Source organism: Pavona decussata, unplaced genomic scaffold, assembly GCF_977016875.1.
Source record: "Pavona decussata unplaced genomic scaffold, jaPavDecu1.1 SCAFFOLD_9, whole genome shotgun sequence".
In the NCBI taxonomy this organism is placed as follows: domain Eukaryota; kingdom Metazoa; phylum Cnidaria; class Anthozoa; order Scleractinia; family Agariciidae; genus Pavona; species Pavona decussata.
In genome coordinates this window covers 2517771-2535000 of record NW_028145432.1, presented here as the reverse complement: position 1 = coordinate 2535000, position 17230 = coordinate 2517771, and the positions used below count along the sequence as shown (strand labels likewise).

Sequence of the window (17230 nt, the reverse complement as noted above, 5' to 3'; positions counted from 1 at the left end):
AGAGTATTTAATCTCAGTGTACAGTATGTTTGCTTATCATGATGAAAAATCCAAGCAATAAAGTCTGTACTTTATGATTGAATAAATATTCATAACTATTCATAAGCCCTATGTTTTTTTAGGCTTCCTCTTCAATACTTCAGTGCATTTTTTAGTATTTGCATGTAAGGGTTAGAAAATGAACGGAGTGTTCTATGTAAGGGTTTATGTAATGAACGAGAGTGTTCTATGGGAGATAGAGAACGTCATTGAAAAATATAACTTCCCGTTTTTGTAACTCTTTCGCAATCATTTAAATTTGTTTAACTTGGAAAATGCTGGCGAACTCTCCAGGAACTAAATTAGTATGAACGACGTCAAAGTAAGAAAAAATAAAGAAGATTTTGCGTCATACGCTCCCGTTCTCGAGAAAACCTAAAATTTGGTCATTTCACGCTGTTGTTTTGCAGAGGGCGGTAAAGAAATGTACCAAAATGTAAAACACACATGCAAAGCGATTGTTTTTGCTCATTAAGCCCATTGTTTTGGGGCGTTCTCGTTGCCAGCGCCGTCCTCGTTTCTTAAACTCCCTAGTGCCTTGAGCATACTCATACCGCTACGAGCCAACTTCTATCTAATGCGAGAGGCGCTTTTCAGTCCCATAGGACACGAGCGTTCATTCAGTCTAACCGTCTCAGAACATGGTCATTTCCGCGTTTTCCGCATTTAATTGTGTCATTCACACTTGCGAATCACGTTGTTACTTTGTTTTTGATATCACCGGCGTAATGTTGGTAGAGTTTTATGCATAACCTGTGCATTTTTGGAGCTTTGTTTATTCTTTGTTGTTTTGATGGCCGGCCTCATTTGCTCGGGCTTAGCCTGCGTGGTCGGCATAATCGGGGAAGGGGAAGGGGAGCGAGGGAGGCGAGAAAAATTTTTTTCTCGCCTCCCTCGCTCCCCTTCCCCTTCCCCGATTACGCCGGCCACGCAGGCTAGCTCGGGCTATGAGCCAGTATACAGCGCTCGAGGATTTTGAGGTCGTCCTTACCACTCAAGAATTACTTGCTTTTAAGAGCGTAGACATATCCGAGTGCTTGGGAATGAATTCGATAAAAGTGCAAGTTCCAAAAGCTTACAACAGTGAACGAAATTGAGCAAAGAGAAAGAGACAGAATTCCGAAGAAAACTCGACAAAGTACCGCACGGTCGAGTTACGTCTATCGAACCTGGGCTGAATACCGAAACACACAAATTGAAACCCTTGGAGATGAGTATGGTCCGTGCCAGTTGATTTGGACACCACCCCCGTGGAAGAGGTAAATTATATTACTGGCTTACAAGATTCATATTGGAAGTCATGAGAGGTGATGGCAAGTCGTAGCCCCCGTCCCTTTACGTAATTTAATGCCGCATTCACACCAAGGCTTAAACACGTTTCAAAGCTGTTTAGTCGGTCATGGGCTCCTGGGGCCCGTTTCTCGAAAGTCCCGGTAACTTACCGGGCCCGATAAATGTCTTTCGTGATAAATGTCTCTTAAAAGAAGTCAATTTTTGTCAGCTTTGAAAACTAAATTTTAAAATCTTACAATTCTATGAAAGCATTGGCCAAGTACCATGTCTGTAATCACTGCGTAATCGGCGAAAAAACATTTAAAAATATACTTTTCGGGTCCGGTAAGTTACCGGGACTTTCGAGAAACGGGCCCCTGGTTTAGTTAAACACAGTTTAAAACTGTTTCCTTCATGAAATCTGCTTTCGGATTCTTGTTGACTACTGGTTAAAGTTTACTTGAATCCGTGATGTCTAAGCCAATTAAGTTGAGGGTAAATGGAGGCGATACAGGCGATAGAAAAAAAACACAATAATAACGATAAAATAAAACCACACACACACACAACCACACATAAACATTACAAAACTCGAGTTTGATATTTCAAATCTCCCTCCAAAACAAAGAAGTTGGTTGCAGGGAGTTTTTCGGTTTGGGGCTTCCTGTCGGAATCCCCTGCCACAACGTTCTTCAGGCGTCAAGCAGGGTAGGGTAGGGCCTTATTTCCTCCCTGGGCGTCAAGGTGACCAATATATATGGCCAAAACGCGCTTGGGCTCTGGAGACGAGATTGCCCAGCAAGCTCTGTGGTAGTAGACTGGCCTTGAGTAAACGCGGGAAACAAGTCCGTAGCTAGTGGCTCTAAATAGTTGCAGCGTTTTTACATGTTCTCGTTTAATATTCGCCAGCTTATCGCCATCCGGTTGTTTGTTTCAAAGGCTTCTTGGACTCCCACAGGTACGTATAAGTCAGGTTATCTTCAAATATTTACTCGTGTGCTCGAACAACGGATTACCGTACAGTAGGTTACAGTGTATGTGCCTATCTCATGGACGCACCTCTTCGGACTTTACGTATTTATGTTTCGTTTATTCCTCGTAGACTTTAAATAAAACCCGTAAGATAGGTTCTAATGAGTTATTGATCTATAGTCTACTTTTGCTAGCTTGCGACCGGTTTCGTTCAGTCAAAAAAACAAGGTTTGCTTCCAAGTAAGAATTACGAGTTAACTGTTTCACATTTTCGAGCAACTTCACGGGAAAAAACTTGTTATATTTTTGTGAGGTAAGTTATGCCTATATTCTTGGACAGCGCGAAGGACAAAGGTATTTTTAAGTTCAACAACAGTTTCATAAGCGGCAAAATACAGTACCGCTTGAAACTATTAGACCATTTGCACACGGTAAGAGCCTCGTCTTTGCCTATCGGGATTTCCGCGAATTCACCGCGGTGGGACGAAACCACGACCGCAGCAAAGATGAAAGCAACCAAAAGCCGCAATGAATAAGATACGACAACAGGCCTTATCACGGTTTTCGACGCCATTTTGACGGGTAGGCAAACAGGCTTGAAATAACAGTGTTTGTATGGAAATCCGATGTCAAATATTTTTCATAAAACATCTGAAAAATTCATGAATTGGAAACTTCTGGCACTAGGAAAAGGATTTTAGGAACAAAATTGGAGGGATGTAGCTGTGCCAGAAAGCGTCCAGTCGTGTTTTGAACTTTCCATACATTTCCCTGTATTTTTTTCCCGCGAACTATTTTAGTAGCAGCTCACAGCTGGTTCGCTATGCAGACAAATGTAGGGAAAGTTCAAAACACGACTGGACGCTTTCTGTCACAGCTACATCCCTCTAATTTTGTTCTTAAAATCCTTTTTCTAGTGCCAAAAGTTTCCAATTCATAAATTTTTCAGAAGCGATGTTTTATGAAAATTATTTGACATCGGATTTCCATACAAACACTGTTATTTCAAGCCTGTTTGCCTACACGTCAAAATGGCGTCGAAAACCGTGATAAGGCCTATGCCTCTCTCGTAAGCGACAACCCTTGGGGCACGACAAAGTGGGCGCTTATGGAAAAGATCAACAAAACAAGCTTAATACTAGATTGATTGATTACTTAATTACAAAAAAAAATGAGCTTATCAGCTAAAATTAGGCAAATAGTTACATTTTCTGCAGAGACAATCTTATGGCATTTCTATTCCATGGCTTGAGGAAAAGATTGAAACCACCGGCATATTTCAAGTTGAATTGCGCCTGGACTATCTACTGTTATTATCTGTCAGCGGTCCGGGGTAGCGTCATTTAAAATTAAACATTTGTCACTTCTGAGTAATAATAATAATCTTTATTGAGGAAATCAATTTCACTCTGATAAGTGATTTACAAAAGAGTCCTCGAAAATTAAAAAGAACAAAAAAGGAAAAATACAGCTAATATATGAATATATAAGACTTAGACTAAAGACTATTTACATTTCTTAACACTCTTTAATTATTTACTAACGATCATACGTGATTATGTTGGGTGGTTGCTTACAAGAAACAGAAAACAGAAGAATATGTCAATTTTCTGGCCTAAAAGTGGTTGCGGTCCCTTAAGAAATTTGAGTTGTGGTCGCTTACGAGAGAGCTCTTGAAACGGTATTTAACTGAGAAACAAAGTGTTTTATACGATGTGGTCGCTTACGGGAGGTGATCGCTTACGAGAAGTGGTCGCTTTGAGAGAGTTGACTGTAATTACTATTATCAGGGTATTGTTAAAAAAAAAACATACAAAAGAATGTGTGAGGACTCATAGAATCGAAAGCCAAACGACCAACAATTTGTTTTGTGGACTGAATTTTTTTTTGTAGACTGATGTTTCTTTTTCTACATTGGGAACTTGTTCAGTTTTTGTCACCCTACAGGCAATAATCACGGAGCAACAGAAATAGTTTCAGTCTAATTCTTGCCGTTAATGCCACACAGACAAGAAAGATTTTTGTTTAATTAGCCTCCTGATGTAAAGTGCGCAATGCCATATATAAGAATGACGCTGATCAAGATCGCGAGGTTTGCACCATTTTTATTCAAAATATGCAGTCGGATTACGGCACGGATGTGGACGAAAACAAACTGTGTTTTGTTGTTGTTGGCCTAGGTGCAGCTGGAAGTGCCAGAGAAGTGAGGCCTTAAAATGGTCACGCAATAGAAGTCGCCAGTCACGCCAATCGCCGAGCGGTGTCCCCCAAATTAATGCCAAACGTGTCTAGTGGTCCTTACTTTAGTTTATTACTCTACGTTTCATTAGAGCTTGTGTGTTTGGATACTTTAAACGGAACAGTGACATTAATATGAAGCAAAATAAACAACAAAATCAGTGTTTTTATAATCTCAGTTAAGGAGGGTGCCTACTAATACCGAACTATTTTTACGCGGTTTATGACTATTCGGGAAAAGGAGATCTTAGCAATGGCTATTGGAATCCATGCAATTTTCAAAGATAATCGACCAAACAATTATTCTAAAAAGCCGTAAAAGACAAAGCAATGTATGGTGTTTTTTTCTAAATTGAAGCTTTGTTATCTCTGAAAAATGCATGATTACCCCCAATTTTTACTTGGTATACCAAGAGCTCTTGCTGAGTTCTGCTTTCTCCGCAAAGTTTTAAACCACGCAAAAATATCCCTGTATTACTAGGCATCACCCATAGGAATCCTGAGTATCTCAAGATGCGCAGAACGTATGCGCAGTAGCAAAAGTAGGCACCATCCTTAATTGCATAAGAAAGAAGCGTAATAATAAATCGAAGAGTAAGCAAGAAGTAAAAAATAATCCAAGAGCACAGAAGTAATCACTTTTGCTCCATAAATATTGACTAGGAAAAACACGTGTAAAAGAAGTAATTTTCCGTGTTTTTCGTCCTGACCCTGGCAGGACTAGATGCTGAAATAATAAAATGTTTTACCATTAATTTTGAATGCGGGTCTTGTATTGTTTACTAGATAGTAACGCCATCTAATACGTTTGAAACAAATTCTCCTCAAATCTACTGGGTTGGGATACATTGGAAAAAAGGCGAAGATCTCATCGCCTATTTTTAGTTTTTAAGTCCTTGAATGGTTTGATTGATTGGAATTTTAATTTTAATCATTTTAAAGACATCCATGATTATAACACTCGTTTTAGTAATAACATCTGTAAACCACAATCAAAGCGCTCATGGGGTCAGCATCGTTTTATTTGTCATGCGGTAGATGACTGGAACGCTCTCCCAGACGGCATTAGGAACATTTCCAATTTTTTAGTTTTTAGACGTCTTATTAGAAACATGTAGACTTTTTTATCGATCTTATCCTTTTTACTTTTTATTTTTTAGATAGCTATATTTGTAATTTTTTTGTATTCTTACGTTAGATTTATGCAGGGCCTCACTGAAAACCACATTTTGTGACGTGGGCTCCCTGTTAAAATATCTTATTTATTAAAGGACTCCTTGGGATTAGCAATTGTTATCGATTACTGTCAATTGCCATCAATAATTATTATCCATTATCTCAATCAACAATAATCAATAATAAATTCTTTCTGTGAGTTCAATTGTTATCGATAACTGATTTCAATCGATATCAATCGGTGATTGATATCGATTGTATCGATTGATTTCCGATATCTATTTATATCAATTGACTACGTGTGGCTGACCTTTGCATTGCTTTGCGTATCAAAAGGAAAATTGCGAGTGAAGTTTAATTGTTTTGTACATTAAGCATATAACTTTGGGCATAATCCAAAATATTGTTACATTTACCAGTTCAATTCATGAATTCACTTGAACAGAGTGCTTTGATTATTTCCCTTCTGAGTGAGAGCTTCCGTAAGCCCAACAGTTTGCATATTGTAGAAGTTATTGTCACTCGAAGAACTTGAAAACAAAGTGAACAATAGCCTATTCAAACCCAACCGCATCCTGACCTTTACCACAGCTTAAGTTAGCCGGAAAAACCTATGCCAAACCGGGTTTTCATTGCGGTTAGACAGGGTTTTGCCAAGGTAAAACTGCGGAGGCAAAATGGTGGCAAATGGTCCAATAGTTTCAAGCGGTACTGTATTTTAATTTAACATTGCTTGTTTGGAGGAACATTTATCCCCTTAAGTGAATACAACCGGTAAACAAGATTTACTGATAAGTTCAAAACTTGGCTATATATTTTTTCTCAAGTTTTGTGATTTGAAACCCCGCCAAGCAAGTACAAGTTGTATTAAGTGTCATTGAGCCCGACAGGGGTTGGTAAAAAAAAAGTCGCACTACAAGCCTAAGTGGCCCACACAGCCGGAGGTTAATCCAGTTTCTGTAGCATGCAGCAACTAGGAGTATTACTATTCCCCCCTGGATGGGATGTCAGTCCATCGCAGGGTTACCCTCAGCAGTATGTCGCCGGTACCAATTTGTACACCTGGGTGAAGAGAGACAATGTGGAGCAAAGTTTCTTGTCTAAGGAAATTACTATCACACCAAGATGGGGTTCAACAATTTATTGACAAAAGATGAACAGGCTAACAACTTAATATTGACCCTCACCTTATGGGTGGGAGGGTAGGGTTTCAAGGCCTAACAGAGATTGTCCAACACGAGAGTGAACTCGAGCACACGTCCTAATGACGTCACTGGTTCTGAGTGGCCAATGACCATGTGCTATTAATTACAAGCATTAACTCTTGCAACTTAATCCTACCCAACAACACAGTAATGAAGAGACCAACCTGGCCTCAAACCAACGACCCTCTGATTGTCCAATTGAAAGTCGACGCGCTTATCACTACACCACCACGCCTCCACAGGGGGATAGTAGAGGTGCTTTTTTCCTCATGAGCCACATGTTTTATTAAAAGGCTCGTTATATGTATGAAATAAAATTCTGGGATAATCTGGAATTAGATAACATGCGATGTATGGCAAAAAATTTTCTCACAAAACCTTCCATAACAGATTGTTTAGCTTTAATACTTGAGGAAGGTCTCTCCCAAACTGACTTTAAAATGCTTTTTTAGTCAGGAAAAAGGTAGCATATACTTTCAATATTACTTAGTTTTTCTAAGTTGATTTTAACCCCTAATATCAAAGAACAAACTCTCCTATCTTGTCCCCAAGCCAAGAGAAGTTATTAAGTAATGTTTAAAAATGATCAGGAGTGTTTCATCTGGTTTAAAACCACGAGGCGCAGCAGAGTGGTTTCAGACCTGATAAAACACGTGCTGCAAGTTTTTTGAACAGCTTCAAAAACATTCCTGAAAAAGCGTGTGTCAATAGAAATATAGAGTTCATAACAATTATGCTTTTGTGAACGTTGGAAATTAGCATACGAGAAAAACACTGCATACATGTACTAATGGAGTGTTTTATCAGCTGATAAAACACCGCATACTAATAAGGAGGAGGTTTGTCAATATAAAGTCATTGCGTGTGATGTATTATCAACCATTTGATAGGTCAATGGGCTTATGAATTATTAATGATTTTTGAAAAATTTTGAGAAAATTCACCTTGGGTGATTATATCCTTAATTTTCATGACCTCGAAGGTTGGATAAGTATTGATATTACCGGGAGAAATTTGATGCTCATCACTGTTAGGGCTTAAAGGGTTAGTCATCTAAGAATGACCGTTCAAGAATAGGGACTACCTGTACGAGAATAGGCCACTCATCTCCTACAATAGTTTTCACAATTACTGAGAAACCTCAGGTATTCAATCAGCTAATCTTTAGGATGTGTTTACGTAAGGAAGGAACGATACACTAGAAATGTCCCGCCCTTGTGTGGTAAGTTATTGTGATAAATGCAAAAATTGTCTAAGAATAGGCACATATACTGTAATATTGTTTTCTTTTGTTTTGAGCTTAAGTTCATATATAAGCCTATTTGGAAATTCACTTTTTGTGTTGAATCCATATTTAGTTTGTAGAGAAAGACCAAACTTTGTGACATCACGATGAACTTCCCATGAACGCTAACTGTGCACTGCTGCTATTGTTGAAGAAGCTAGACTTGAGCTTATATCATATACAAAACATTTTCAATTTGTGGATGGGATCAATCCTATAACTGTGGTAAGTTGGTTTAAAAGTTTCATTGTATTTTTTGAGTGGTTGTTAACAAATCAAGGGATGATCGAGCAAACCGAAATAACTAAGGAAACTGGTTTAATGAATATTCGGGTATGCTGTCCAACTTTATCATTTTGTCAGGATCTAATAATAATTATTAATGTAGGACCTCTCAGCATTGCATTACTTCAACACCACAACACTTGCCAAATTAGCAACCTTTGTGACAATTTTAGTTGCCTTTTTTTCTGCTGATTCTGGTCAGCAAACCAGTCCCAGCTTGGAGTCTGATCGTCAATAATAGATTTTTGTGAGGATGGAGTCGAGATTATTAACTCATTTTAACCAGTACTGTATCTCATATTTTAGCCGCATTGTTTTGGTGACAAATGTAAAATTCTCCATATGTCTCATGAATATTTCACTGCTAAATTTGCATATTGACGTCAAAGATAATTACATACTTTTGCATTTTAAAACAGTCAATGCCAAATAGCAAATGTCAGGCTGCTGTTTGTCTTAAAACGGCTGATTTTCTCTTTGTTGGAAAAAGGTGTCAGTTTAAGTTTTTCTTCAGCCTGTCAGCCACAGCTATCAAGCAAACTTCAAAAATTATTCAAAATTCACATGACATGCGTGATGTTACCCACGTCTATCCATAACAACATTAATGACTAAAAGTGTTTTTTGTTTTAGTACGTGTAACCATACTGCAATTGTTTCGATAGTATATTTACTTAAATAAAACATTTTAGGTGAGAGGATTTTATGTTCGGACAACTCAAATCTGGAAAGTAGTCGTCTGATGGACGAGTGAAATGAAAGAAAATTTTTGTGTCCTGCAAAGATGAAAGTGTGCATTCTTTTTCTGATTTGGCTCCCTTAAAGATTGAATAAAAAAAGTTTTAACAGTAAGCTTCCATAACATTTTTGTTCCAAGAACCACTGTAAATTTTGTTCCTTGTCTCGTGTTTGTCGCCGAATGAAACTTGATGCATGTGAACAGTCTTGGTTCAACCTAGCATGTGACTAAAAATCTTCCCTGTGTGTTCATACAGTACCGCGTAGAACTATAGACCCATTTGCCACGTCGTTGCCGCGGGGTAACTCGCAGCTTTCCCTCGGTTTTCCTGCAGTAGGACGCTTTTTTGCCTAGGTTCCATCGCGGTTAATGGCTCCAAAGTTCCCACAGGAAAGTTCACCTAGGTAAAACCTCGGTAAAGAAAAGACGCGGTAGAGTTTGAATAGGCTTTTTTCTCCTTTGTGTTTTGGTTCAACAACTTCTAATGGCAAGACATTAACTAGGGAGGACGATCATGTGCGATACACATACCATTTTCAGCCCTTGAACCATTTGAAGAAAATGAGAATCCATTTTAGGGTATCCGACCACATTTGAAAAATCCTTTTAGGAAGATTCTGATTTAAAATCTCAAACCTCGGTATACCCAAAATTCTTACATACATACATACATACATACATACATACATACATACATACATACATACATACATACATACATACATACATACATACATACATACATACATACATACATACATACGTTTATTGACCACTTCCCCAAAGGGGCTTTTCAGTGGCAATTACAAAGAAAAGGATAAAAATAAAAACATATACAAATTATTTAAAGTTACAATTGCAAATCATTAGGATATCATTCCTCCCTCTTAAATTTGTCTAAAAGCACCCCTCTAAGCTTATTCCTAAAACTATTGACATCAATGCATAACTTAATATCATTATTTAAATTATTGCAGATGTTCACTGTCCTATAGTAAAAAGTCTTCTGTCCAGTAGCAGTTCTAAATAAAGGAATATTTAGCATCTGCGAATTTCTGGTGTCTAATTCCCGTTTACTTACAGTACTACGTGTAATTAATTTATCGCTAAAGACTTCTTGAGGAAAATGCGCATATTCACTATCGAAGCTTCGAAGCGTGCAGATTTGCTTAAGAAAAAATGAGCAAACTTGAATTTTCGATACAGTCTGTGGAGTTCCATTTGCCGGAGATTTTAAAATCATTTATAAATTGAAAACAAATAATATTTCGGCATGTTTTGTGTCGCTCATCGCACGAATAATAATTGCAATTCCAACACATTGTTACTCCTGACGTGACAAGCTGTTTGATGCAACACAGCAGCGTTCCAGAATGTTAGTCCGTGGTTTACTTTGTATTTCTTGCCAAGTAATTTCAATTTTAAGTTGGGAGAAGCAAAAGAAAACAAAAACTGACCTACGAAATTAACGTTTTAAAAAAAATGTTCGCACGTGATGATGTTATTGTAATTTGAAACCTTTGTGTCGGCTTCGCAAATTTTGTCGCTTGTGTTTACAGTCTATTTTAAACCTCTTTCTTTTAAAATGAACTTGGCACTGCAACAAGAATAATATTCATTCTCAATAACCGATTTTTTTAGAACGCTGCTTGCTCTAAATTCAGGAGATGTTTTTGGCAGCTGTTTGGTTGGACACGTATAAAAAAAAGCCGACGGCGGTGGTTCCCACAAGTGCAAAACAAACATCAAATTTGCTCCTATGCAAATTACGGCTAAATGTTTCAAGACGTTTGCCCTCCGTCACTTGTATCGAAATGAACAAATTAAGAAAACTAAATTAAAAAAGGGATTTTTTGTGACAATTCAGCGAAATCTCGTTTGTAAAGTTACACCGAGTGTTTTGAAAAGCATGTAAATCAACTTACACGTATTTCACTGCGTATTTAACATACCCTCGGAGATAACAAGCTTTTTTCTAGTGTTGGATTGTTAGTTACTTTTATTATCTCTGAAAAGATTTCAATATTTGAATACGCAAACTATCCAACGCCATTTTGACTTCAAATTACTCCTTCGATTAAGCACCAACTCTTCGCACCTCAAACACTTGCAGTTTAAATGTCTTCACTCATGCTAACGCTTATTTTAGAAATGCAACCCCATCCCCATTGCTCTTTTCCGAGGCACGTCTCGTCTTTTCTCCCGCGGCAAATTTTACTGCGGCAAACTGTACCTCGTCTTCACCGCGGAACGACACAACCGCTTTTTCGCCTAGGTGGATGCGCGGCCACTACCCGCGGTAAAGACTAGGTATGCCCTAGTCCCGATGGGTCAATAGTTCCAGGTGGTACTGTATATGCCAATTCTCCATTCAAACAACAGCTTCTGTCATCATTTTGTAGCATTGGAAGGGGCTATTAATTTTGCTTAAGTTGCTTTTTTGCCTTAATCCAACAGATATCTGATGTAGAAATGCATTGAAATGCTTTGAGCGTTACAACAGTATTCTGGCTATCATTTTGCATTTCATTTGCAAATTACACAGTTTTTCATTGTTTTGGGAAATCAATCTATTCGCTAACACTGGACCCCGAATGAAATTTGTTGCGAAGTTCAGTTCCTAATTTTACCCTAAGACTTAAACTCGAGGCATTGCCTTGGATCCTTAAACATTAGTTGAACTATACATTTTTTAAGGCTGAAGATCAAACTGCCTGAAGCGTTTTATTATGCAAATTTTCAATTGTTCCATTCGTAGTGATCTGATCGATAACATTTGACCCAGAATCCATGAGATTTTAATAATACCACGCTCTAAAATTGCCCATTTTACCTAAATTCTTTCACTTGTGGCATTTTCTTGGATTTTTGGGTAAGTTTCTCTGAAAGTTTTCATGTTTGCAGCAGCGACTAGAAGAGACCAAGTTATTGTTTCTTTTGTAAGTAAGCGTTTCAAAGACAAATTGATGCCGAGGTGCCTGATCCATTGCAATGGACTTTTTAGTTTCTGCGCTTGTTTCTGCTATCGTTCATTCCTCAAGAAATAAAAATTTGTTTTCTCATAACTGTGAGTAATCATGAAGGTTTCGTTCAGTGATCCTCACGTGTATTGAGGATCGAGTCAACGTTTGAGTGAATCACATTGACTCGATTCCTCAATACTTAATTCTCGCGAGCATCAAGTTGAGGCTGTCAACTTGCATTTGAGTGATACTGTAATTGCTGTGGAGTGGGAACTGTGATAGGGAAATGTAGACAATTTTGCACATTATACATGTTACGCCTGTGCTTCAATATTTGTAAGGAGAGCAAAATAAAATAGCTATGGAAATTCCGGGGGGTTAGATGTGTTATTTTGAATCTCCTAGAACATGATTATAATACATGTATAATAATAATCATAATCCTGTTATTTTCTTTTTTTCAGTGAAAGCTGCCACCATTATGCATTTTATTGTGTTCCTTCACTGGCAGACCTAGTATTAACATGATGGACGTGACAAATGCTAAGCAAGTATAATTTTTTTATAGCAATAATAATTATTATTTTAAAGAAGTAATGCATACTTCCCATGTGACATGTGATAAGGGTTGTCACTGGAACATGTTACAGGTGTTCAATATGGGCTGTAGCACAGGACAAATTCCATTGCTAATTTGATGTTATTACATATGTGAACGAAAAGCCCATACATGTAGTTGGCATAAAAAAAGTAAGCAGCATTCTCCAACCTCCAAAAAAAAATATTCCAAAGCGTATTTTGAGAGGAAGCACAGCATAATAAATTATTATACCATTTAATACACTATGCACATGTACAGCAAGGAAAACACAAAATCTTCTACACCCCCTGCTAGGTGCTTTTTGCCCTTTTGAGCTACCAGTCATTTAGAATACAATTAAACCAATCAGAATCTGTCTTCTGTGTAAATGTTTGTGAGTTTTATGGGGTTGGATTTTAAAAACAGAAAATGGCACCTTGTCACACTGGTAATAAATTTTCAAGAAATATTTTTCGCCTATGTAGCAGCATCTTTTTAGAGTTCAAAATGGAAAGAAACATCACTGAAAAATACTCAACCGCTGAAAAAAGGACTTGATAAGAAGATTTTATTGTGTGTTTGAAAGGTTTTGCTTCTAAAAGCAAATGCAAGAAATCTTTTGACTGGGCTGCTTTTTGTCATTTATTTTATCTTTGCTAATTTGTAGCTGTGTTTGGGAAGTGCTTTCGTGTAAACATTGACTAATTTCCATAACCTGGTTGAAATTAAATTTTGGTATACAAGCGGTTTACATCAACATGCATGGAATTTTAGCAATTTTCATTTTTCAAGGTTATTTTTTGTTATACGTGATAAATGCATGTAGCCTTGTACTTTTTGTATCAGAAAATGTTTGTCTAACGATTCAAATCTGTGGTTCCAGAAAATATCCATACCCCCACCTGGGAAGGAATTGGAAATTCCAGAGGGGTGGGGTGGTCAATGGCCAAGGAAATTACAGAGGGGAGGAGGGGTGAATGGTTGGATAAGTTTCCAGAGGGTCAACTTCACATTCATGTCAGACATAGTTCAAAATTGTAACTTACCAACTTAGCAACTTCGTAGATCTTTCTTGAAGACATAACTTTGTTTAACTGTTTTAAAGAAACCCTTGTTACATTAAAAACATGTTTCCTTTTTGAAAAGCCTTTGTAAGCGAAGTAGTCCAAGAGAGACAAGAAATCTTTGTCTGCGTTGCATGACTCAGTTATTATAAAAATGTTGTTTGTGAAACTTTCTTGCGTAGAAAAATATTGTTCACTGGCTACAATTGAATTTGTACCAATGTTTAAAAGGGAAACTTTTGTATGGCTATAAAGTGAAAGCCCCAATTTTACATAAAACATTGAAATATCTGTTTGTTATTTTTGTATAAAGTTACGGCCAAAGGTCAATTCCCGGGGTCAATTGATCAGTTTGTCATAACTGACTCGTGTTAAAACTTATTTTGTCCAAAGTATTTCAACTCAAAGTCCAAAACTATTAACTTAATTTCTATGCCAAAATTCAGCAAAATAGAGCCAATTCAACATTCTTTTAATGCGTTATTGTTCTCATACAAAGTTTGCATAAGAACGTGTACATGCTAATTTCGTTTTGCGGCTCCATTTCGTCTGCCGTTTCAAGTTACAATCTGAAAGGTCAATTTGTCTCCCTGCCCTGCTAATGCTTATTTTGTCCAAGCTATTCCGATTCAATAGGAAAACTATTGACTAAAATAACTAGACTGAATGATTACCATGAGAAATACTGATTGAGTAGAACTAAAGCGATAATCCTTTTGATCTCCTACAAATTTGCATAGGAACGTAAACATGACATATGCAAATTAAATGAAAAAACATTTTTTCATTGCCGGACATTCCAACAATTTAGATTTAAATCTTCAGCGCAGCTAATGGTAAAGTTTGATGTCAATGATCACAGGTAAATATATAAAATACAACAATTATTTCAGTATCAAGAGCTTTTTGGCAAACTCTACCGGTGAAATTGAACGGCGCGCACGCTCTTTGATAACGCATATTTTCTCCTCGTGTAGGCAGTTCTTGATATTTCTGCAATGTTCACATCAAACTGATTTTTGAGGCGTTCTTTTGAAAAGGGGGATTGCAATATCAAATCTCTTAAGAGATCTAGGCATAGCAAGTTTGGCTTAATAGGAAGTCAAAAGAACAATCCATGTGGGTCTCTAACTAGGAAGGTTCATTCAATTATTGTATTCTTTTGCCAAATTTACAAATGCAGTGTTGACCAGTGCATTCTTGCTTTGACATTTCCTTTTATTTAGTATTGAGCATTCAACTCTTTCTTGTGTTTTAGTACAGATCATACATTTTCAGGCTTGCAATCTTTGATGATCGAATGATTTGGAACTGTCTCTTTCAATAGAACACCTACTTATTTCTTTTTTACCAGCCCTTCTTGACACCTAATGAACTGGCGAAGGACCTCCTCGCACAGTTATTAATTCTGTGTCACTATTGTCCTGAGAAACGTTATTGCTTGTGAAGTAGTTGAAGATGAAAGTGTTTTTGTAAAAAAAAAATCCATTTTTTTCTGTGCCTTGTTATAATCTTCCCTTACTGTAACTAATTACTTGGGCAATCTGTGGAGCCCAAGTTATTAATTCCACTTTCTTCTTAGATGTTAAAAGTGCAATAGGGTGTTGGGCAAGTCTGGGCAAGTTATAGTATCTGTTGATGGATTGTGAATGTGACAAAGTTTAAGTTGAGATGACCACATGACTATGTTTATACTTCATGTGCTGTTTGCTGTTTTCAGTTTATCAGAGGTGTTTCGTTAGCATCAAAGGTGATAATTATTTCGCACTATTCTTCTCCATGTACCAATTTTTTTTTAAGAAAACAAAACAGCGAATCTCATGTTTGCCCTCTAAAAACAGCGAGCAAGCATTTAGTAGTCAAATATGGAATGAAAGGAAATCCCTTGCTTGTTTTCATGAATTTAAGCTACCAGTGAGGGATACCTAAAATATAAAACGTTGAAGGAAGTTGAATTTGTGAGATAAAATGCGATTGAAGCATGATTTCTGGAGTAATAACAATCAAGACACCATTTGTTTGTTTACCTTTCGGTTTGAAGAGGCATCTCATTGGTGCCTAAATGATAGTTGTTGACACTCAAGCGAGTCAATATTGCATTGCTATTTTGCTTAGAAGGCGTGACTGAGTTAAAGTGACAAGAAATTCTGTCTAGTATGTTGATTCCACATACAAATACACATGCCATTCGTGGTAGACCCACACTAAAAGATTTTGGACGTTTTCAGAACAGATTTGTGCGCAAACTTAAACAAAAAGAAAGATACTGTATTCAATGATACCAAATGGACAAATTGACAGATAGTCAACAAAGCAAAATGGAAAGCAGTTGCTCCACTTTCGTACCTCTTATTAATGCTCATTTTTTTTTTACATATAATCATGTAGTTTGGCACGTTCACAAGTGCATTGTTCGTGATTGTGCATCATCAGCAAAATCTGTTGTCATTGTGTTTGATGATCAAAGTGATGTGTTGGAGAAAACTATAACTGTACCTAGTCTACCAAAGGAAAATGGTGTTCCAGTGAAAATAAACGTAATTGAATTGAGATCTCCTCAAGCGAATTTATTTTTAGCAAAAATGATTGTGTTGGATTTCACAGGTGTGTGTTTCAATGCAATCATGCATCCAGATCGTGTCACCAGTATAAAAGCTGAAATGTCTGTCACAGAAAGCCCAGGAAATAAGGGTATTTGGGTGAAAAATTGTTCACACAAATCTCGTTTTTCATCAAAATTCGTCATTATCTGAAATGCACTCATGGTTACAAAACTTGACATGTTCAGTGATGTTATGTTTTATTTTTTTTTTTTATTCAATCCTTTGCGTGACATTTCAGGTTGAACTAATCACATTTATCGCAAATACAAAGTGATGCCTTGGACTCTCCGTGAGTCTTTCATAGTTTACCTGTCATCAAAGACTGAACTAACATGCATGGTCAAATACGCCTAATAAAATGACAGCCAAGTATATGCTCCCACAGTGTCTTCTTTGATTATTATTTTTATTTTTTTAAGAACACTTTATTGTGTACAGTACTTCAGAACAGTACATTTCATTAATTATATTACCATATGACACTGCATTACTACATAACTTACAATACAGCTAACACCGATACTAACAATTATATCATTACTTGCAATACAATACTAATTACTTAGAATACTTACAATACGGTACTAACGATGTCACAATAGTTATGATGCTTTTTAAACTACAAACTTAGGCAACAAATTACACAATTACACATTACTTGCTGGCGCTTGGCAGCCTTGCAAAGCAATATAGCAAAAATACAAAAAATTGAAATAAAATTAAAAGGCTCAAAGACTTATTTGCAGCTTAGATTTGTGTTTTTCAATTTCAAGGTGACTCTTTAATATAGCAAAATAGGCTTCCCAGAT

At 37.0% G+C, this 17230-nt stretch overlaps 1 long non-coding RNA gene across 1 annotated transcript; it reads left to right on the top strand.

Moving 5' to 3' along the window:
• The first annotated feature begins 1979 nt into the window (after nucleotides 1-1979).
• On the top strand, nucleotides 1980-14573 carry LOC146488536 (uncharacterized). The gene is made up of 3 exons (XR_014866067.1): nucleotides 1980-2269; nucleotides 8261-8412; nucleotides 12639-14573. It is a non-coding gene; the product is annotated as an uncharacterized LOC146488536 (long non-coding RNA).
• Nucleotides 14574-17230: the final 2657 nt, after the last annotated feature.